At 43.6% G+C, this 20,079-nt stretch overlaps 1 protein-coding gene across 1 annotated transcript in view; it reads right to left on the minus strand.

Moving 5' to 3' along the window:
- Positions 1–20,079, minus strand: part of PITPNC1 (phosphatidylinositol transfer protein cytoplasmic 1) — a 311,718-nt gene that overhangs the window by 91,684 nt on the left and 199,955 nt on the right. The window lies entirely within an intron of this gene.

Below are 20,079 nucleotides of genomic sequence, written 5' to 3' on the forward strand. Positions count from 1 at the left end.
AAAACAACTCTCGAAAATCTACCCAGAGGGAGCCACTAATTAATTTTTTTTACCCTTAAGAATACTAGAGATATTTTTTCCCAAGAGTAAGATTTTCTGAATGCAAGAACAAATATTAGAAATAGGGAACAGGTGGGCACAGTGCCTCACACCTATAATCCCAGCACTTTGGGAGGCCAAGGCAGGCAGATCTCCTGAGGTCAGGAGTTTGAGACCAGCCTGGGCAACATGGGACTGAAACCCCGTCTATACCACAAATACAAAAATTAGCTAGGGGTGGTGGCACACACCTGTAATCCCATACTTGGGAGGCTGAGAGAGGAGAACCGATTGAACCTGGGAGGCAGAGGTTGCAGTGAGCCAGGATTGCACTGCTGCACTCCAGCCTCGGTAACACAGAGAGACTCTATCTCAAAACAAACAAACAAAACAATAACAACAAAAAGAAATAGGGAACAGTATGCAGTTATGTAAACTCTTAGCCAAAGCAGAATGTTACCACCTGTGAGTACCACAGAATCACTTTTTTTTTGAGACAGAGCTTCGCTCTGTCACGAGGGTTGGAGTGCAGTGGTATGATCTCGGCTCAGTGAAACCTCTGCCTCTCGGGTTCAAGCAATTCTCCTGCCTCAGCCTCTCAAGTAGCTGGGACCTACAGGTGCCCACCTCGACACCTGGCTAATTTTTTTATTTTTAGTAGAGATGGGGTTTCACCATATTGGCCAGGCTGGTCTAGAACTCCTGACCTTGTGATCCGCTGGTCTCGGCCTCCCAAAATGCTGGGATGACAGGTGTGAGCCACCACGCTTAGCCAGGATCACTTTTTTCTTAAAGCAATACTTTTTTTTTCTATTTCAAACTGTTACCAAAAGTCCTCGACAAAGGCACACCAGTGTACAACTGGTGTATCTGGTTTAACATTATCTATTCCAAGAGACCCAGATGGCTCTAGGCAAATATAGCTGGGTGCTGAAAACAAAGCTTCACCCATAGATCAAAATTAAGTTACTAGAAAAAAAATCAGTCTTTCCAGTGTCCTTCATTCCCGAGGACGTTCCTTAATATGTTTCATATTTCATTTCAATATTTCACGCTAGTTTTGACGTCCCAACCAAGGTGATGTTGAGTTCATAACAAATCCAATCTCATGATAGATTTCTGAACCTTGGTAAGAGTGATAATAAAACATTTCAGCACCAAATGGTCAATCATTTTGTTTTATCCAAGTACCTCTTCCATGATGGTATTTTGCTGATGCTTTTCAACATCTGTTTATTAATAATCTGACTGGCGTAGCTAAAGATAATTAAAATTACTCTAGATAATGGTCTGCATAGTCCAAAGGTATTTATGATCATCTCTTTACATGACTGGGAACAAGATGAAACATTTTCAGATGAAGCTCCAGGAAGTTTTTTTTTTTTTTTTTTTTGACAGAGAGTCTTGCTCTGTCACCCAGGCTGGTATGCAGTGGTGTGATCTCGGCTCACCACAACCTCTGCCTTCCAGGTTCAAGCGATTCTCCTGCCTCAGCCTCCTGAGTAGCTGGGATTACAGGCATGCACCACCACACCCAGCTAATGTTTGTATTTTTAGAGGAGATGGGGTTTCTCCATGTTGCCCAGGCTGGTCTTGATCTCCTGACCTCATGATCCGCCTACATTGGCTTCCCAAAGTGCTAGGATTACAGGCATGAGCCACTGCACCCGGCCCCATGAGGTTTATATTTACCAAATTTATGTACCAAATGGCCATAAAAATAAGATGGAATATAAATACGGCTTCAATCGGTATTAGTGGAGAAATAAGATTTAAATATGATTTAATAGCTTCATATTACTCAGACGGAATTGCCATTAGTCTCAGAAGATAAAGTATGGAATTTGGTGGGCAACAGCTGACACACTGCATGGTTAAAAAGCAGAGCCTGTGTACAAGCAGGGGAGCAGATGGGCGCAATGCTTTTAGTGCATCAAAAGGCAAAAATTGCTTTGAAATCATGTCCATTGGAAATCATTAACTTTTTTTCTGTAAGCTCAGCTCCTATTATCCTCTTGCCCCACATTTTTTTAAAAAACTAAAATACTAGCTGAGACTTTGTCCTTGAAGGTGTATCAGATAGATGGCATCCAGGGATTTTTAGTAAGGAATCCATTTTATAAAGAAGATGGCTCTGAAAGTACCAGGAGAAGATTCAATGGTTCCCTTTTCAGAGCTCTATCAAGGCATTTGCATGACTAGGAAGCCAGCCAGTGCCCTGGAAAAAGTTAACAACTTTCCAGGCCTGAACAACTGAATAGCTTATTATTCAATGACTTGACTTTGGCAGAATTCAGTTCAGTGTTCACATTTGGTATGCAAACACTATTCAGTATTGAAATGCACTTATGATGTACATCTCAATATCCTATGCAAAAGGAGTATCACGCTGAATTAATTCATTGAATCTAAGATGCCGCCAATTATACCACCAAAAAAGAAAAAATGCTGCCACTTGTAATTGTGACATGCCATCAACTCTAACATGCTGCCACTTGTAATTGTGACATGCCATCAACTCTAATATGCATTCCATTTTTAAGGGTGTTAAAACATGAAAAACAATGGCCGTGTTAAAACATGCTGAATGTCTAAAATGTGTACCAAGCCCTATCCTGTGCACTTTTCATGCATAGCACATTTAATCCTCATAAGTACCCCATGAATGGGAACTATCATGATGCCCATTTGACAGGGGCACAAGGAAGTGAAATAACATGCCTTAACTAGCTGCTAAGGAGTTGACTTGGGATTCAAAGACACCTGGCTTGACTCTAGCATCTACAGTCTTCATCCTTTCTCCATTGTGCCATGATCCTCTAGATGATTAACTTGGAACAACAGCATAGATGGCTCTCACCTCTTGGAACAGAGCTGTGACAAGCAGGATCCCTTACAGGTGAGTTAAACCCAAGGAAGCACTGTGTCTGAAACCAGAATCCCCAACCTCCAGGCAGGAGGCCATGAGGCAGAGGGTCTGCTGCCTGTACCAGTGACCACTCCTCTCTCCACTTAGGAAAAGTGAACTCAAAAGCCCCTAGAGATGTATCAACTGATGTCTGAGGATGCCTCTGGATGCTGAAAAACAAATAGGGACTGCGGACTTCAGAAACGTGAAAACTTGGTACTTTCCCTCCAAAAGGACACGCGAAGTTGCACTGAGCTCCTCATTTGTGGATCTCTAAGAGTCCAACTCTGAAGTGGTTCCCATGAGGCATAACTGAAGTGAAAGAGAAAACAGAACTATGGTTTACGAAGCACTTGATATGCAGCATCTCACTGAATCCTCCCCATTCTCTCTGAAGTGGGTGCGATTTTCCCCTTTACACAGCTGGGGAAGTTCAGAACAGCAAAGTCCCATTATCACTCGGCTGCAGAGCCCTGCTTTGGACTCCATTTGGTCGAAGGCTGGTGATTTCTCTGATTCTAGTACATCATCCTACTCACTGGGCCTGGCCAGCTACTAGCTTTAGCAGATTCTTCAAGTGGCCTCCACCAAAATGCTCCAAGACCCAAGACTGCTGTCCATCCTCTGACATGAGCAATCCACCCACCAAGGCACCAACCACTGGACTCAACAAACATAAACACAAAGCTCCAGGTAAATAAACAGCAAAGCTGGGCCTATTTTTTTTGTGATGTACACTGTACCCATAGTAATTATGAGGGGAAAAGAAGGCAGACATTTAAGAAACAGCTGCAAAGCCAGTGACTGAGGCTAACAATGGATCACAAAGTACTGGAGAAGTTTGCGTTTCATGGAACAGAAGACTCAGATGAATAGTTTCTTTTTCAGAACTCAAAAGACCAGTATCAAGAAGAATATGAAAAATCATATAAAAAACATGGCTCATTCCTATAATCTCAGCACTTTGGGAGGTCAAGGAAGGCAGATCACTTGAGCCTAGGAGTTCAAGACCAGACTGACCAATATGGTAAAACCCCATCTTTACTAAAAATGTAAAAGCTAGTCGGGTGTGGTGGCATACGCCTGTAATAATCCCAGCTACTTGGGAGGCTGAGGCAGGAGAATCACTTGAACCCGGGAGGTGGAGGTTGCAGTGGGCCAAGATCATGTCACTGTACTCCAGCCTGGGTGACAGAGGGAGACTCCATCTAAACAAACAAAACAAAAAACCAAAAACAGCCACACTCAAACATATGCAATTATTTTGTCATATTTGATTCCGACCCTGTCCCTACTTAAAAAAAAAAAGAGAAAATTTGACACTTAGAGTTGAAATTCCTTCCTCTTCCACACCTGGCTGACAGCTATCATAAATTTATTGTGAACCTGGTTTACATTTTAAAATAAACTTTATACTTTATGCAACATATAAATGCATCTGCATCCATAAATAAGATATTCTTAAATGATTTTAATGGTTTCCATGACCAGGTTTGTAAACTACTTTTGGAGTTTATTTTTAAATATGGAGTGAGGTAGGAATCGATTATTTTCTTTCTTTTTTTCTCTTGAGACAGGGTCTTGCTCTGTTGTCAAGATGAGTGTAGTGGTGCCATCATGACTCACTGCAGTTCTGACCTCCCAGTCTCAAGTGATTCTCCTGCCTTGGTCTCAGAAGTAGCTGGAGCTACAGGCCCGCATCATCATGCCCAGCTAATTATTTTTATTGTTTGTAGAGATGGGGTCTAGCTATGTTGCCCGGGCTGGCCTCGAACTCCTAGATTCAAGGTATCCTCCTGCCCTGGACTCCCAAAGTGCTGGGATTACTTGCACAAGCTAAGGGTAGCCTGGCCTATTATTTTACTTTTCCTTGTGAAATGTCAATTAACTTAATGTCATTTACTGAGAAAGTTATCTTTTCTTCCCACTGTTTGGAGATACCTTATCTATTAAGTATCAAATTCACATCATCAGCTTATGTGTGTGTCTGTCTTTGTGCCAATACCACATGCTTTCATATGATTTTGTTATCAAATACAATGAACCTCACCTCTTTGTTCAAAATTTGTCTCAGCTATCTGTGGACTTTTATTTATCCATTTAATTTTACGATTTATGACCATCCTGTTGAGATGTTGATTGGAATTACATTTAATTTGGAAAGTGATTTAGGAAATCACTTACTTCTTTACAGTGTTTAGTCTTTTGATTCATGCACATGGAGTATTTGTTATTTGTTCAGGTCTTTGTTATGTCCTTCAATAATAATTTTGCCTAGAAATGTTAGATTCGTTCTTAGGTACCTTAAAGTTGTGTTGCTATTGATAATGGGATTAATATTTTCTAATCATTACTTATATATGGAATATTATTGATATTTGTATATTGATCTGATATCCAGTAACTCTTCTGAACTCAATCATTTTAACTATTTACTATTCCATTTAAGATAATTCGTAAATTCTCTTAGGTTTTCAATTTATACACACTGTCTGCTTATAACAAAATTGTTTTAGCTTTGGTTACATTCCTTATGCCATTTTTTTTGCTGTTTCAATTTTAACTAAAAAAAAAAATCATTGTGCTAGGTGTGGTGACTCACTCCTATAATGCCAGCACTTTGGGAGGCTGAGGTGGGAGGATCATTTGAGCCCAGGAGTTTAAGACCAGCCTGGGCAACACAGTGAGATGCCAATCTCTAAAATAATGATAATAATAATAATAATTAGCCAGGCATAATGGTGAGCTCCTGTAGTCACAGCGAAGGCTGAGGTGGGAGGATTGCTTGAGCCCAGGAGGTTGAGGCTGCAGTACGCTGTGATGGTGCCACTGCACTCCAGCCTGGGTAACACAGCAAGACCCTGTCTCCAGAAAAAATTTAAACAAATAAACAAGTGTGATTTTAAATAATGTAATGTCAAACATATCAAAAAATTGAAAGATATTTAAAAAATCAAGAAATATCAAAAAATTCCTGAACACCTACCCAGATTCTCTAACCGTTAACATTTGCTCCTTTTGCTTTGTCTTACAGATTTGAGAGAACACTGCAGATATATCCCTTGATTCCTAGATATTTCAGGGTGAATTTCTTAAGAACAAGGACATTCTCTTACATAACTACAGCACGACGATCAAAATCAGGAGGTTTAACATTGCTATGATACTGTTATCGAATCCTCAGTCCCTATTTAAATTTTGCCAATTACCCAGTAATATCCTTTGGGCTCTTTCTTCAGTTAGGGTTCTAGTCCAGGATCATACTGCATTTAGTTGTCTTGATCCTTCAGTCTTCTCTAACCAAAAATAATTCACCAGCCTTTCTTTGTCTTTCATGACCTCAACAATTTTGGAGCATATAGGCCAATTATTTTATAGAATCCCATCAATCTGTGTCTGTGTAAAGTTTCCTTATGATTAGATTTAGCTTATGGGTATTTTTGGGGGGCAAGAACAGCACAGAGTGGATGTGTCTTTTTCAGGACAGCATATCATTTCTGCTACTGTTTCCTTCCAGGATTGATAACATTACAGACGTTTGGTTAAGGTGGTATACACCAGGTTTGTCTATTGTAAAATTCTTTTTTTTGAGATCGAGTTTCACTTTTGTTGCCCAGGCTAGAGTGCAATGGCACGATCTTGGCTCAGTGCAACCTCCACCTCCCAGGTTTAAGTGATTCTCCTGCCTCAGTCTCCCCAGTAAATGGGATTACAGGTGCCCGCCACCACGTCCAACTGTTTTTGTATTTTCAGTAGAGATGGGGTTTCACCATGGTCTTGAACTCCTGACCTCAGGCGTGGGCCTGCCAAACGATCTTGGCTCAGTGCAACCTCCACCTCCCAGGTTTAAGTGATTCTCCTGCCTCAGTCTCCCCAGTAAATGGGATTACAGGTGCCCGCCACCACGTCCAACTGTTTTTGTATTTTCAGTAGAGATGGGGTTTCACCATGGTCTTGAACTCCTGATCCCTGGCGTGGGCCTGCCAAAGTGCTGGGATTACGGGTGTGAGCCACTGTGCTCGGTCGTCTATGTAAAATTATTTCTATTTCCCCTTTCCATTAATAAGTCATTTGCAGAGAAATACTCTTAGTTCATATAAATATCCTGTTCCTTATCAAACTTTTCACACATTAGTTTAACATTCAATGATGCTTACTATTAAATCAATTACTATTATGATGGTTGCAAATGGTGATTTTCTTCTACATTTAGGCCCTATGGTTGTATATTGCCTTACATTCCACAGAAAATAGTTCAGTACTTCTAGCCCATACTACAGTAAGAAACACACTTATGATTTAGAATTCAATATTTATTTGCAATACTCCCTGTCTTCAGACTGAGGGTATATAGTCAAAGCGCTGTGTAATTGAGAATTACTTGGGAAAGGTCTTTTTTTCTCCTTTTCTGTGTAGTTATTTTATGTCTTTTAAAATACAGGTAGGTTCATTTATTTCTGTTCTACTTCTTTTTTTTTTAGGACAGGGTTTCGCCATGTTGGTCAGGCTGGTTTCAAACTCCTGACCTCAGGTGATCTGCCTGCTTTGGCCTCCCAAAGTGCTGGGATTACAGGCGTGAGCCACCACATCCAGCCTATTTCTGTTTTACTTCTATTTTAGTATCTTCCATCACATCAAACCCCCGACTAATCCCTGTTGATTTGGTTTCATTATTTTTGATCGGGGAAAACATTAACATGATTGCAAAAGTTTAATGATTCAAAAAGGTCTACTCCCAGAAGTAGTGCTTCTCTCTCCATCTCCACCCTGATCCCACACACCAGCCCCCCACCCCTGTAGGTAGCCAATCTCATTATTCTCTGATTTGTCCTCTATGCATTTCTTTCTTTTTTTTTTTCTTTTTTGAGACGACGTCTCACTCTGTCACCCAGGCTGGAGTGCAGTGGCATGATCTTGGCCCACTGCAACCTCTACCTCCAGGGTTCAAGCAATTCTCCTGCCTCAGCCTCCAGGCATGTGCCATGACATCTGTTTTTTGTTTTTTTTTTTTTAGTAGACACAGGGTCTCACCAGACTGGCCAGGCTGGTCTCAAGCTCTTGACCTCAGATGATCCACCTGCCTTGGCCTTCCAAAGTGCTGAGATTACAGACACGAGCTACTGCGCCTGGCACTGGTGGTGATATTTTGAAACAGTGTGAATATCCTGTTCCCTAATACTTGTTTTGCTCAATGATCTTAGCATCCATTGATGACTTTTTTTTTTTTTTTGAGTCAATTATCACCACAGTGCTTACAAAATGGTCATTCAGATCTTGATACTTGGTATTGCCTCTCTAGCTCCAAACTCCAGTTTCCCAACCGTGATTCAGCACCGGGTCTTTGCTGACACTGCTTTTGACCAGTTTGGTTAACTGTCTCCCTCACCCCTTGATACTGGCACATCAGCGTAGGCAGGTCTTTTTAGATTTATCACAGCACCTGTGAACCAGGTCTAGACAGAAAGCAGACACTACTTTAAGATGTCTTCTACTACTAATGATTATCAGCGGTAAGTTCTAGCTTCTTTGAATGCAGGGGTAAGCTGTGTTGTCACTATACATCTGAGAATCAGAAAGCTAGCCCTCGTGTTGGATAAAAATTCTTTTTTCAGGACTGAGCGTGGTGGCTCATGCCTGTAATCCCAGCATTTTGAGATACTGAGGCGGATGGATCACGAGGTCAGGAGTTCGAGACCAGCCTGGCCAGCATGGTGAAACCCTGTCTCTACTAAAAACACAAAAAATGAGCCAAGCCTGGTGGCATACACCTGTAGTCCCAGCTACTTGGGAAGCTGAGGCAGGAGAATTGCTTGAACCCGGCAGGCAGAGGTTGCAGTGAGCTGAGATCATGCCACTGCACTCCAGCTCTGTGCAACGGAGCTAGAATCCGCCTCAAAAAAAATTATTTTTGCTCATGTCAAATTATAACACAAGTAGCAGTGGCTGCATCTTAAGGCATCAAACATGATCTGTTTTCCATTGTCCTCAAAATGATACCATTAGACACAGATTGAGTAAGGACATTGACTTTCCACTTCACAGACCTAAGTAGATAATAATCCTTCTAAACTGCAAATGGGAGCGTTTTGTGCAGCCTCCTTTTTAACAGGTGCTGACTTATTAGAGAAAATTGCAGATTTTGTAGGTGGCTGGTTATAATAATCTAAGGTTAAAAACAGCACGATAAAAGTTTGAAGACATCAGAGATCACGTCTAAAAATAAAGCAAATGCTTTTCTTCTTTCTGTAATCCTCAATTAGAAGCCATTTAAGGGAAAGATAATCAGCTCCAGAGACCTGTAAATATGGATTTTGCAGTTCCCACTGGCACTCCTGCTTTACAAATTAATTTTAGTACATTTTGAAATGCATTAACATCCATCCATCCATGTTGTCCTCTTACAGTTACAAATACAAAGCAGTTGTCCCCGACCTTGGCCGAAAGGGATATATTCTGAGGCTGCCACTGGATGCCTGAGACCTCAGACAGTACCAAACTCTATATACTCTCTATTTTTTGATGTGATAACCGAGATAGCTACTAAGTGTCTAACAGGCATGTAGCGGGTACAGAGCGGAGATGATGGACAAAGGGAAGCTACATGCCCTGGGTGGGATGGGGTAGGACAGTATGAGGTTTCATCTCATTCCTCAAAACAGCATGCAATTTAAAACTTATGAATTGTTCATTTCTGGAATTTTTCATTTAATATTTTTGGACCACATTTGACTGCAGGGAACTAAAACTTCAGAAAGTGAAACCTTGGCAAAGCAGGGACTATGCTCATTAGAAAATAAACTTCGTGGCCTGGTGCAGTGGCTCATGCCTGTAATCCCAGAACTTTGGGAGGCCGAGGCAGGCGGATCACTTGGGGTCAGGAGTTCAAGACCAGCCTGGCCAACATGGTAAAATCCCGTCTCTACTAAAAATACAAAAATTAACTGGGTGTGGTGGTGCACACCTGTAGCCCCAGCTACTCAGAAGTCTGAGGCAAGAGAATCATTTGAACCTGGGGTGTGGAGGTTGCAGTCAGCTGAGATCACCCTACTACACTCTAGCCTGGGTGACAGAGCAAGACTCTGTCTCAAACAAACAAAAACACCACAAAAAACAAAAACAACCAACAAAAAACAAACTTCATGATGACTATTGTCAAGCCTCAATAAATACAGCTCTCCTGAACTGATAACATTCCCTTTTTGACAGCTGGTAACTTCTAGGGGAAGCTACCTGTAGTCAGGAAGAGAACATTACTCTCCAAAGCCATGTAAGTTGATCCCAGTCAAGACATTGAGAGGTTCATGCAATCTACCCAAAGGAGGCACCTGGGGAAGAAATTGGATCTAAGTAAATCTTCATGGTTAAATTAATGAGATTGTTAATTTCCTAAAACCAAGCACAACTCAGGAATTGAAAATCAGTCTTAACCAAGGAATAAAGATAACAATGAGAAACTGGACATGGAAGCCATGAGAAGGTCCTTCTCAGGACTCAGTCATTCTTCATCTTGGAACATCTAGAAACCTCTCTTTTCTGTCACTCCTCTTCCCAGATAAAAATGGCTTGATCATAGTTCACTGCAGCCTTGACCTCTTGGGCTCAAGCGATCCTCCTACCTCAGCCTCCTGAGTAGCTGGGACAACAGGTGTGTGCCACCTTGTCCAGCTAATTTTTAATTTTTTTTGTAGAGATGGGGGTCTCACCATGTTGCCTAACCTGGCCTTGAATTCCTGGGTGTGAGTGATCTTCCTGCTTTGACCTCTCAAAGCACTGGGATTACAGGCAAGAGCCACCATGCCCAGCCAGTATCCAACTTCTTACCATTCATTTCTACTTGGAAGGCTCACTGGTATCTGAAACCGATCATGTCTAAATGGCGCTCTTGCTTTTCTTCTCAGAACATGCTTCTCATCCACTGTTTCCCATGATGGCAATGGCACCACGACTTCCCAGGGCCAATAGGCAAAGGTAGAAAGCTCAGGTCATCCCTATTTTGTCCCCCTCATGCTCCACATCAATTCTAACAGAAAGTCTGTTTTCTTTCTTTCTTTTTTTTTTTTTTTGAGATGGAGTTTCGCTCTTGTTACCCAGGCTGGAGTGCAATGGCACGATCTTGGCTCACCGCAACCTCCACCTCCTGGGTTCAGGCAATTCTCCTGCCTCAGCCTCCTGAGTAGCTGGGATTACAGGAATGCGCCACCATGCCCAGCTAATTTTTTGTATTTTTAGTAGAGACAGGGTTTCACCATGTTGACCAGGATGGTCTCGATCTCTTGATCTCGTGATCCACCCACCTCGGCCTCCCAAAGTGCTGGGATTACAGGCATGAGCCACCGCACCCGGCCGAAAGTCTGTTTTCAAAACAGATCCCTTCCTCCTCTCTTTATCCATTGCCATCTTTCCCAGCTCAAGCCACCATCTTGGTCTGGATCATTCCCATAGCCTGTCAACGGGACTCCCTGCTTCCAGTCTTTTCTTTCACTCATTCTCCACAGAACAGCCAGAGCAAACATTTACAAACATAAATCACCCAATGTAACAGGCTGTCCTAATCTAGATTCTGGAACAGAAGCAAAAGTACACTACTGGGAAAACTGACGAAACCTGAATAAAGTCTGTAATTTTGGCAATGGAATCATGGTTAGGTAAGATTAACACGAGGGGAAGCTGGGTAAAATGTATTTGAGAACCCTGTGCACAATCTTTGCAACTTCAGTATAATTTTTCTTTTCCTGAGATGGAGTTTTGCTGCTGTCATCCACGTTAGAGTGCAGTGGCACGATTTTGGCTCACTGCAGCCTCTACCACCCGGGTTCAAGTGAGTCTCCTGCTTCAGCCTTCATGCTCAGCTAATTTTTTTTTTTTTTAAGTAGAAATGGGGTTTCACCATGTTGGCCAGGCTGGTCTTCTCAAACTCCTGACCTCAGGTAATCTACCCACTTTGGCATCCCAAAGTGCTGGCCATGAGCTGCTGCACCAGGCCAACTTTAGTATAAATTTAAAATTATCCCAAAATAAAAAAAAATTTTAAATGCCGTGAACAATATCTTGTCACTCCTTCATTTAAAATCCCTGAATGGGTTCCCACTTCACTGCAATCCAGACTCTGTCGTGACCCCATAGCTCTTCCATAGTCTGGCTTCTACATTTTCAACCTCAGTTCCCACCATCTACTCACTCTCACTCCTGACGCTCTAGCAAGTGGTTTTCCAGCAGTTCCTGGAATGTGTTAGGCTGTGTCAGGGGCCAGGCCCTTTGCACTCTGCACTAGTTTGTGGGGTTAGCCATAGAAGGAGACCTCAGATTGGGTGGTATAAACAATAGAATCTAATTAATAGTCTCACAGCTGTGAAGGCTGAAAGTCCAAGATCAACGTGCCTGCAGGGTTGATTTCTTCTGAGGCTTCCTCCTTGGCTTGCGGATGGATTCCTTCTCCCTATGTCTTCACATGGTGTACCCTAAGAGTCATTTGTTTGTTTGTTTTTGAGACAGGGTCTCTCTCTGTCGCTCAGGCTGGAGTGCAGTGGCATAATCTTGCCTCACCAAAACCTCCGCCTCCTGGGTTCAAGTGATTCCCCCCATCTCAGCCTCCTAACTAGCCAGGACTACAGGTGTGCGCCACCACACCTGGCTAGTTTTTGTATTTCTTATGTACAGATGGGGTTTCACTATGTTGCTCAGACTGGTCTTGAACTCTTGAGCTTAAGCAATCTGCCTGCCTCAGCCTCTCAAAGTGCTGGGATTCTAGATGTGAGCCACTGCACCCAACCTAGAGTCTCTTCATGGGCCCAAGTGTTCTCTTCTTAAACAAACACCAGTCAGACTGGATTAGGGCCCACTCTACTGGCCATTTTTTTTTTTTTTGAGATGGACTCTTGTCCATCTTTTTTTGAGATGCTCTGTCACCCAGGCTGAAATGCAGTGGCATGATGTTGGCTCACTGCAACCTCCCCCTCCCAGGTTCAAGCAATTCTCCTGCCACCGCCTCCTGAGATTACAGGTGCCCACCACTATGTCTGGCTAATTTTTATACTTTTAGTAGAGATGGGGTTTTACTATCTTGGCCAAGCCAGTCTTGAACTCCTGACCTCGTGATCTGCCTGCCTCAGCCTCCCAAAGGGCTGAGATTATAGGCGTAAGCCACCATGCCCAGCTAATGGCCTCATTTTAACTTAATCCCCTCTTTAAAGGTTCTGCCTCCATGCACAGCCACATTCTAAAGCTTCCACATATGAATCTGGGGTGGGGGAACATACATCTCTTAGGGCTGGCTTCTTCCCATACTCAAACCTCACGTGCACTTGGACTTGTGTCTTCCGAGAGGCCTTTGAGGCCGCAGGCTGAGCTCCCTCTAGCCTGATTATTGCTTGCCTAGCACTTAGCACAGCTGTAATTCTTTTTTTTTTTTATTGCATTTTAGGTTTTGGGCTACACGTGAAGAACATGTAAGACTGTTGCATAGGTACACATGTGGCAGTGTGATTTGCTGCCTTCCTCCCCATCACCTATAATTCTTTTGTTTGTTTACTTGCCTATTATCTGCTTCCCCACTCCATGATTAATGGAGGGCTGGTTTGTCTTAATGCTGTATCCCTGATCCTTCTCCTAATGCCTGGTATGTAGTAGGGGCTCAAAACTTGTTGAACAGCAAATGGTTTATTGACGCTTCAGACAAAATGAGAGTCTCATTGGGAAATCATCATGAGTGCAGTTAATCCTGAGGTATGGCCATCACAGTAATCATGGCTTATATTTGCATGGCACTTTACAGTTTATGAAGTGCTTCTTTACAGTTTTAAAGTGCATTTACAGTGCACTTTACAGTTTATGAAGTGAACTAACCTCTATGCATCCTCCACACCCTGATGGAAGCATTATTTGTCCTATTTTTTTCTCTTCCCATGCATTTATTCTCTCATCCTATTTTTTTTTTAATTTTAAAAATTTTCTTATTTTTCGAGACAGAGTTTCGCTCTAGTTGCCCAGGCTGGAGTGCAGTGAGTGCCGTGATCTTGGCTCACTGCAATCTCTGCCTTCCAGGTTCAAGTGATTCTCCTGCTTCAGCCTCTTGACTAGCTGGGACTACAGGCACGCATCATGCCCAACTAATTTTTGTATTTTTAGTAGAGGTGGGGTTTCACCATGTTGGCCAGGATGGTCTTGATCTCTTGACCTCGTGATCTGCCTGCCTCTGCCTCTCAAAGTGTTGGGATTACAGGCGTGAGCCACCACGCCCGGCCCTATTTTTTAAAATAAAGAAACCAAGCCTTATTTGGTTATGGTGATAACTGGAACTTCTATAATGATCTTTCTGTTTCATGAAGAACAACTTTGTGTTCTTTCATTACCACACAGAGGAACTAGAAATGAAATAAATTCCAGATATTTCTTTTAGGCAGCCTCCAAGGAGAACTCTGTGAAAGAGCTTCATGTTTCCAGGAGCTAAACTGGACATTCTCTCCATTTTATCAGAGGAGTTTTTTTGCAAGGAACAATGTCCTTGGTGAGCTGTGGCTAATGAGAATACATGTAGTTCCCAGCCTTTTTATTGCGTGAGTGGGAGTGGAATGAAGCGGGGTTCATATATGCCTTTTGTAAACTGTCCTATTTCCAGGAGTATAAAGAAGTAAAGACATTGGATAACCTGTGTTCCTCAGTGTTGGTTTTAAGTAGCACTTACTGTTTCCTTAAATCTATAGTTCTCAATCTTGTCACCCCTCAGATTCCCCTGGGGGAGCTGTAAAAATCCCAGTGCCTGAACCCCACTTTAGACAAACGAAATCAGAATCCCCAGGGCCGGGACAACAGCACCAGTGATGGCTAAAGCTTCCCAGTTGATTTTTTTTTTTCAGATGGAGTCTTGCTCTGTTGCCCAGGCTGGAGTACAGTGGCGTGATCTCGGCTCGCTGCAACCTCCGCCTCCCAGGTTCAAACAATTCTGCCTCAGCCTCCTGAGTAGCTGGGATTACAGACATGCACCAACACACCCAGCTGATTTTTGTAGTTTTAGTAGAGATGAGGTTTCACCATTTGGCCAGGCTGGTCTCGAACTCCTGAGCTCAAGTCATCCTCCCGCCTTGGCCTCCCAAGTGCTGGGATTATAGGTGTGAGCACCACCCACCCCGACCCCCGGCCTGGCCCAGGTGATTTTAATAGGCAGCTGTGATTGAGAACTGCTGGTCTAGATCTTCACGGGGGAGGGGATGGCACAGCCACTGTCCCCTAAGAGAACATATTAGGTTCAGCCTCAGAGTATCTCTTTAAAACTGCACATGCTCCTAGTTGAAGAATTCGCTGTTTTGGAAGGTAGTGTTCTGTCTTTCATGCACATTGGCTGGTTTAGACCAGCCTGCATCCAGGACCCGTTAAATCAAAATCCCAGGGAGCTGGGACCCAGGCATGAGCTGTTGTTAAAACTTCTCAGGTGAGTCCAGTGCGCAGCCAAGGCTGGGAACCATTGCTTTAAATGGCGCCTGCTTTATTTGAAAGAGGAAGTAAAGTAGTAAGGCTGCCCCCATTAACCTCACTGAACACCAGTAACCTGGCAGCCGTCACCACACGAGCAGCCTCTCCTTCAGCTGAACCAGGCAGTGCTAAGCACAGACTCTCCCAGGTCTAGATTTATGGCCTTGGACAAACAACAGAACCTTACCTTGGCATGGTGCCATCCTCCCTAGCGCTAATTAAGCCCCAAATAATTCTCATAAGTATGTCCATAAAATAAATGGGCCTCAATTTAAGACAACTTCCCCTCTGCGTCCTGGTTCATGTAATCACAGTTCAAGGGTTTTCACAATCATACATACACTGGTTTTATTTTTAACAAGGAAGAGAAGATATGTATATCTAGTCATACTGCCACTATTTATTTTTTTTTACTAGATATTGGGTCATGTAAAAAAATTACCTATATGGTAATTGATATTAGGATAACAACGTGTACTCAATTCGGCCACTACCATCAATATGACTATCAGTAGCCTCTTTGAATTTAATTATTGCTTATCGTCATAATTTCATTAAATTTTGGCAGGTAGGGGAGGAAAGAGGGTGCAGATAGCAGTATGAAGATGGTAGCTGAATGATAAGAGTGTACACCCAGAAAATGCAAATAAATGAATGGAGTTTATTAAATAGTTTGGAGATGCGGTGAGACAGGAGAATTATCACTATTGCACTGCTTTCCTTAGCAACTCTGCGCCCCACCAAAAGCTCCACACACAACCCAGTACAGAAAAAGGGCACAGCAGCACACGCCTCGGCTTAAGCGCCATTTGGAATCCCTGGCTAGATAAAGCTAGCATTTAGTAAGTAAAGAATTGTTAGATAAACATATACTTCTCATGTTCAGATTGTGAAGCATTAATAAGTATGAATGGAAACAGAGGCAACCCTCCTTTTTTTTTTTTGAGACAGAGAATTGCTTGAACTCTTGTAGCCCAGGTTGGAGTGCAGTGGTGCAATCTCAGCTCACTATAACCTCTGCCTCCTGGGCTCAATCGATTCTCCAGCCTCAGCCTGCTGAGTAGCTAGGATTACAGATGCCCACCACCATGCCTAGCTAAATTTTATATTTTTAGTAGAGATGGGGTTTCGCCAAGTTGGCCAGGCTGGTCTTGAACTCCTGACCTCAGGTGTTCCGCCCATCTTAGCCTCCCAAAGTGCTAGGATTATAGGCGTGAGCCACCACACCCAGCTGCAACCCTCCTTTTCTGCCTCTCTGGGACCAACCTTGAACCTGCTGGACAACCAACTGCTGCTGAATATGTAAATTAGAGGGGGCGAACTGGCAAAGAAGTCTAATCAAGTGGGTCTAGGCCATCTGATCCTATGGCCTCAGGAGCAAGACAGCATGACCTGGGGTCTGTGGAGCAGAGTCAAGCAGAGCCTGGGGGGAAGGGGGAGGGAATTGGGCCAAAAACATTAAGGGCCTCTTCAGTACAACAAGATGGCAGGACTGGGGCTTGGGCAAGTTGGGTGCCCTGACAGGGAGATGAGGAGCATGCTCCATGGGCAGTTCTAGAATCCACATGCTGGAGAGGAGGAGGCAAGCCAGGCTACTTCTCGAGGAAGCACATTGTATCCAAGGGCTGCATAGAGTGCCTTGGTGATTGGGGCAGAGTGCCAAGGTGATCATTGCAGAGTGTCTAGGTGATCCCTGCTTCTCTTGCAGGCCAGCCTAAGTCTCAAAGGGGCCCAGCCTGGATCCTGATTGTAAGATGGATAACTTGTTATTTTCAATTCCTAGCAGAGTAGTCAAAAAAACCTTAGCACCTGCCAAAAAAGGGATATATGATAATACATAATAACCACATGAATTTTGGGGACTATTTGAACTGGGTAGAGGATAAATCAGATTACAGTGGTCCCACCAACCTATAGGGATCACAGTGAGGCCACATGTTCCCCCTGCACCTCTTTTTTATTTTTAGGTGTCACTCTGTCACCCAGGCTGGAGTGCAGAGGTACAAACGGGGTTCACTGCAGGCTTGACCTCTTGGGCTCAAGCAGTTCTCCACTGCGGCCTCTCAAGTAGCTGGGACCACAGGTGTATGTGCCACCATGCCGGCTAATTTTTTAATTTTGCAGAGATGGGGTTTCGCCATGTTGCCCAGGCCGGTGGTCTCAAACCCCCGACCTCAGGTGATCCACCCACCACAGCCTCCCAGAGTGCTGGGATCAGAGCCACCGCGCCTGACCTTGCTACGCCTCTTCAAGTAGAGAGCTGTTTTGAATGAACTCACAGAGAAAAGAGAGAAAGCAAGGCAATTTGTTTGGAAAGACTAAAGGATAAATTTTTTAAATTTCCCAGCCAGGCATGGTGGCTCACACCTGTAATCCCAGCACCTTGGAAGGCCGAGATGGGCAGATTGCTTAAATCCAGGAGTTCGAGACCAGCCTAGGCAACATGTTGAAACCCTCATCTCTAAAGAAACACAAAAAGTAGCTGGGCATGGTTGTGTGTGCCTGTAGTAACAGCTACTCAGCGCAGGGGGGGAAGGGGGGAGGGGACGGAGGTGGGAAGATCACTTGATCCCAGAAGGTCAAGGCTGCAGTGAGTCAAAATTGTGCTACTGCACTCTAGCCTGGGCGACAGAGTGAGATCCTGTCTTAAAAAAAAAAAAAATTCCCCACATTTTCATATTACCCCAGGAAAAGCAATTCAGGCACCCGAACCTTATTATCCTTTTCATGAGAGTCCACAGCTACATGAAAATGGTCAAGCTCACTTCAATATCCAGGGACTAGCAATTGTTTAAAGAAGTACATTGAAGCATGGAAGGCAGTACGGCCGGAAAGAATCACTATGGGGAAGGACACTTCGAGGCATATTAAAAATAACGTACTATATGATTCAATTCAGGAGGAATTGGTTAAAAAATAAATGTGTCCATAATCTGCAACAAGAACCAAATCGCTAACAGAAGTCATCTCTAAATCGTGGAACTGCTATTGGTTTTTCCTTTTTTTTTTCTAATACCCTTTTTTGTGTGTGCATTTTCCAAGTGTGAATAGCCATGTATTCATCTTTTTTTTTTTTGAGACAGAGTCTCTCTTTGTTGCCAGGGCTGGACTGCAGTGGCGCGATCTGGGCTCACTGCAACCTCTGCCTCTCAGGCTCAAGTGATTCTCTTACCTTAGCCTCCTGGGTAGCTGGGATTACAGGCATGTACCACCATGCCCGGCTAATTTTTTATATTTTTAGTAGAGATGGGGTTTTGCCATGTTGCCCAGGCTGGTTTCGAACCCCTGAGCTTGGACAATCCTCCCGCCTTGGCCTCCCAAAGTGCTGCGATTACAGGCGTGAGCCACTGCACCTGCCGGCTTTCTAATCAGAAAAATATCAGTATGTTACAAGGATTCAAGCTTAAAGACGGTGTGATGCTGTTTTAGACATTGTGGTTTTGAGGAACTTGGCCAGGAATGCGCCTGTGATTTCGGGCTGTGACAGGAAGATGGCCCTAAAATGTCCCTTTGGGCCGCCACTTCAAAGAGACACTAACAATGGAATTCCTGAACATAGTGGTAGGATAGTACTTTTGCCAGCTGTATTCTTCTCTCCTCTGGGAAGTTCCACGAACTCTGGTGAAGCGCTGAAGCTTCTAGATTCAGGTTCTTCCTTTCAATGGGTACTGAAGGAACCCACAGCCTAATCCCAGGTGAGGCTTTTGGTAGGTCAAAACACTCACTCCCAAAGAAAAGGGAACTTAGAAATGTACTGCCCCAGCAGAAAGGGCCTGGGGTAAAAGCCAGGTCAGAAGATGGTCTTTTTTGTTTTTCTGAGATGGAGTTTTGCTCTGTCATCCAGGCTGGAGTGCAGAGGCATGATCTTGGCTTACTGCAACCTCTGCCTCCTGTGTTCCAGCGATTCTCCTACCTCAGCATCCTGAGTAGCTGGGACTATAGGCATGTGCCACCAGCTAATATTCTGTATTTTTAGTAGAGATGGGGTTTCACCGTGTTATCCAGGATATTCTTGATCTCCTGACCTCATGATCCACCCACCTCGGCCTCCCAAAGTACTGGGATTACAGGCGTGAGCTACTGTGCCCAGCCACAAGATGGGTTTTGAGCAATATGATTAAGCAAAATACTTGGGTGAAATTTAGTAAAAGTCAGAATGCCTCAGGAGACAAATATTTTGTGGGGGTAGCCCCTGATTTTAAGGTAGGCTGTGTCGGTGCATACATATACCGCATGTAAGTAAGCTTATATACAGTATGCACACATACTTCTGATTGTATTTTCTTTCTTTGTTTTCTTTTCTTTTTTTTTTTGAGATGGAGTCTCCCTGCGGCCCAGGCTGGAGTGCAGTGGTGCAATCTCAGCTCACTGTAACCTCTGCCTCCCGGGTTCAAGCAATTCTCCTGCCTCCCAGGTAGCTGGGATTATAGGTGTGCACCACCACACCCAGCTAATTTTTGTATTTTTAGTCAAGATAAGCTTTCGCCATGTTGGCCAGGCTGGTCTTGAACTCCTGATCTCAGGTGATCCACCCACCTCAGCCTCCCAAAGTGCTGGGATTATAGGTGTGGGCCACTGTACCCCGCCTGTATTTTCTTTTTTTATTCACACATACATCTGATTGTATTCCCTTTTCTAAGTAAATATTAATAGGCATTGAGAAGATG

Source organism: Callithrix jacchus, chromosome 5 (genome assembly GCF_049354715.1).
Source record: "Callithrix jacchus isolate 240 chromosome 5, calJac240_pri, whole genome shotgun sequence".
Taxonomy (NCBI): domain Eukaryota; kingdom Metazoa; phylum Chordata; class Mammalia; order Primates; family Cebidae; genus Callithrix; species Callithrix jacchus.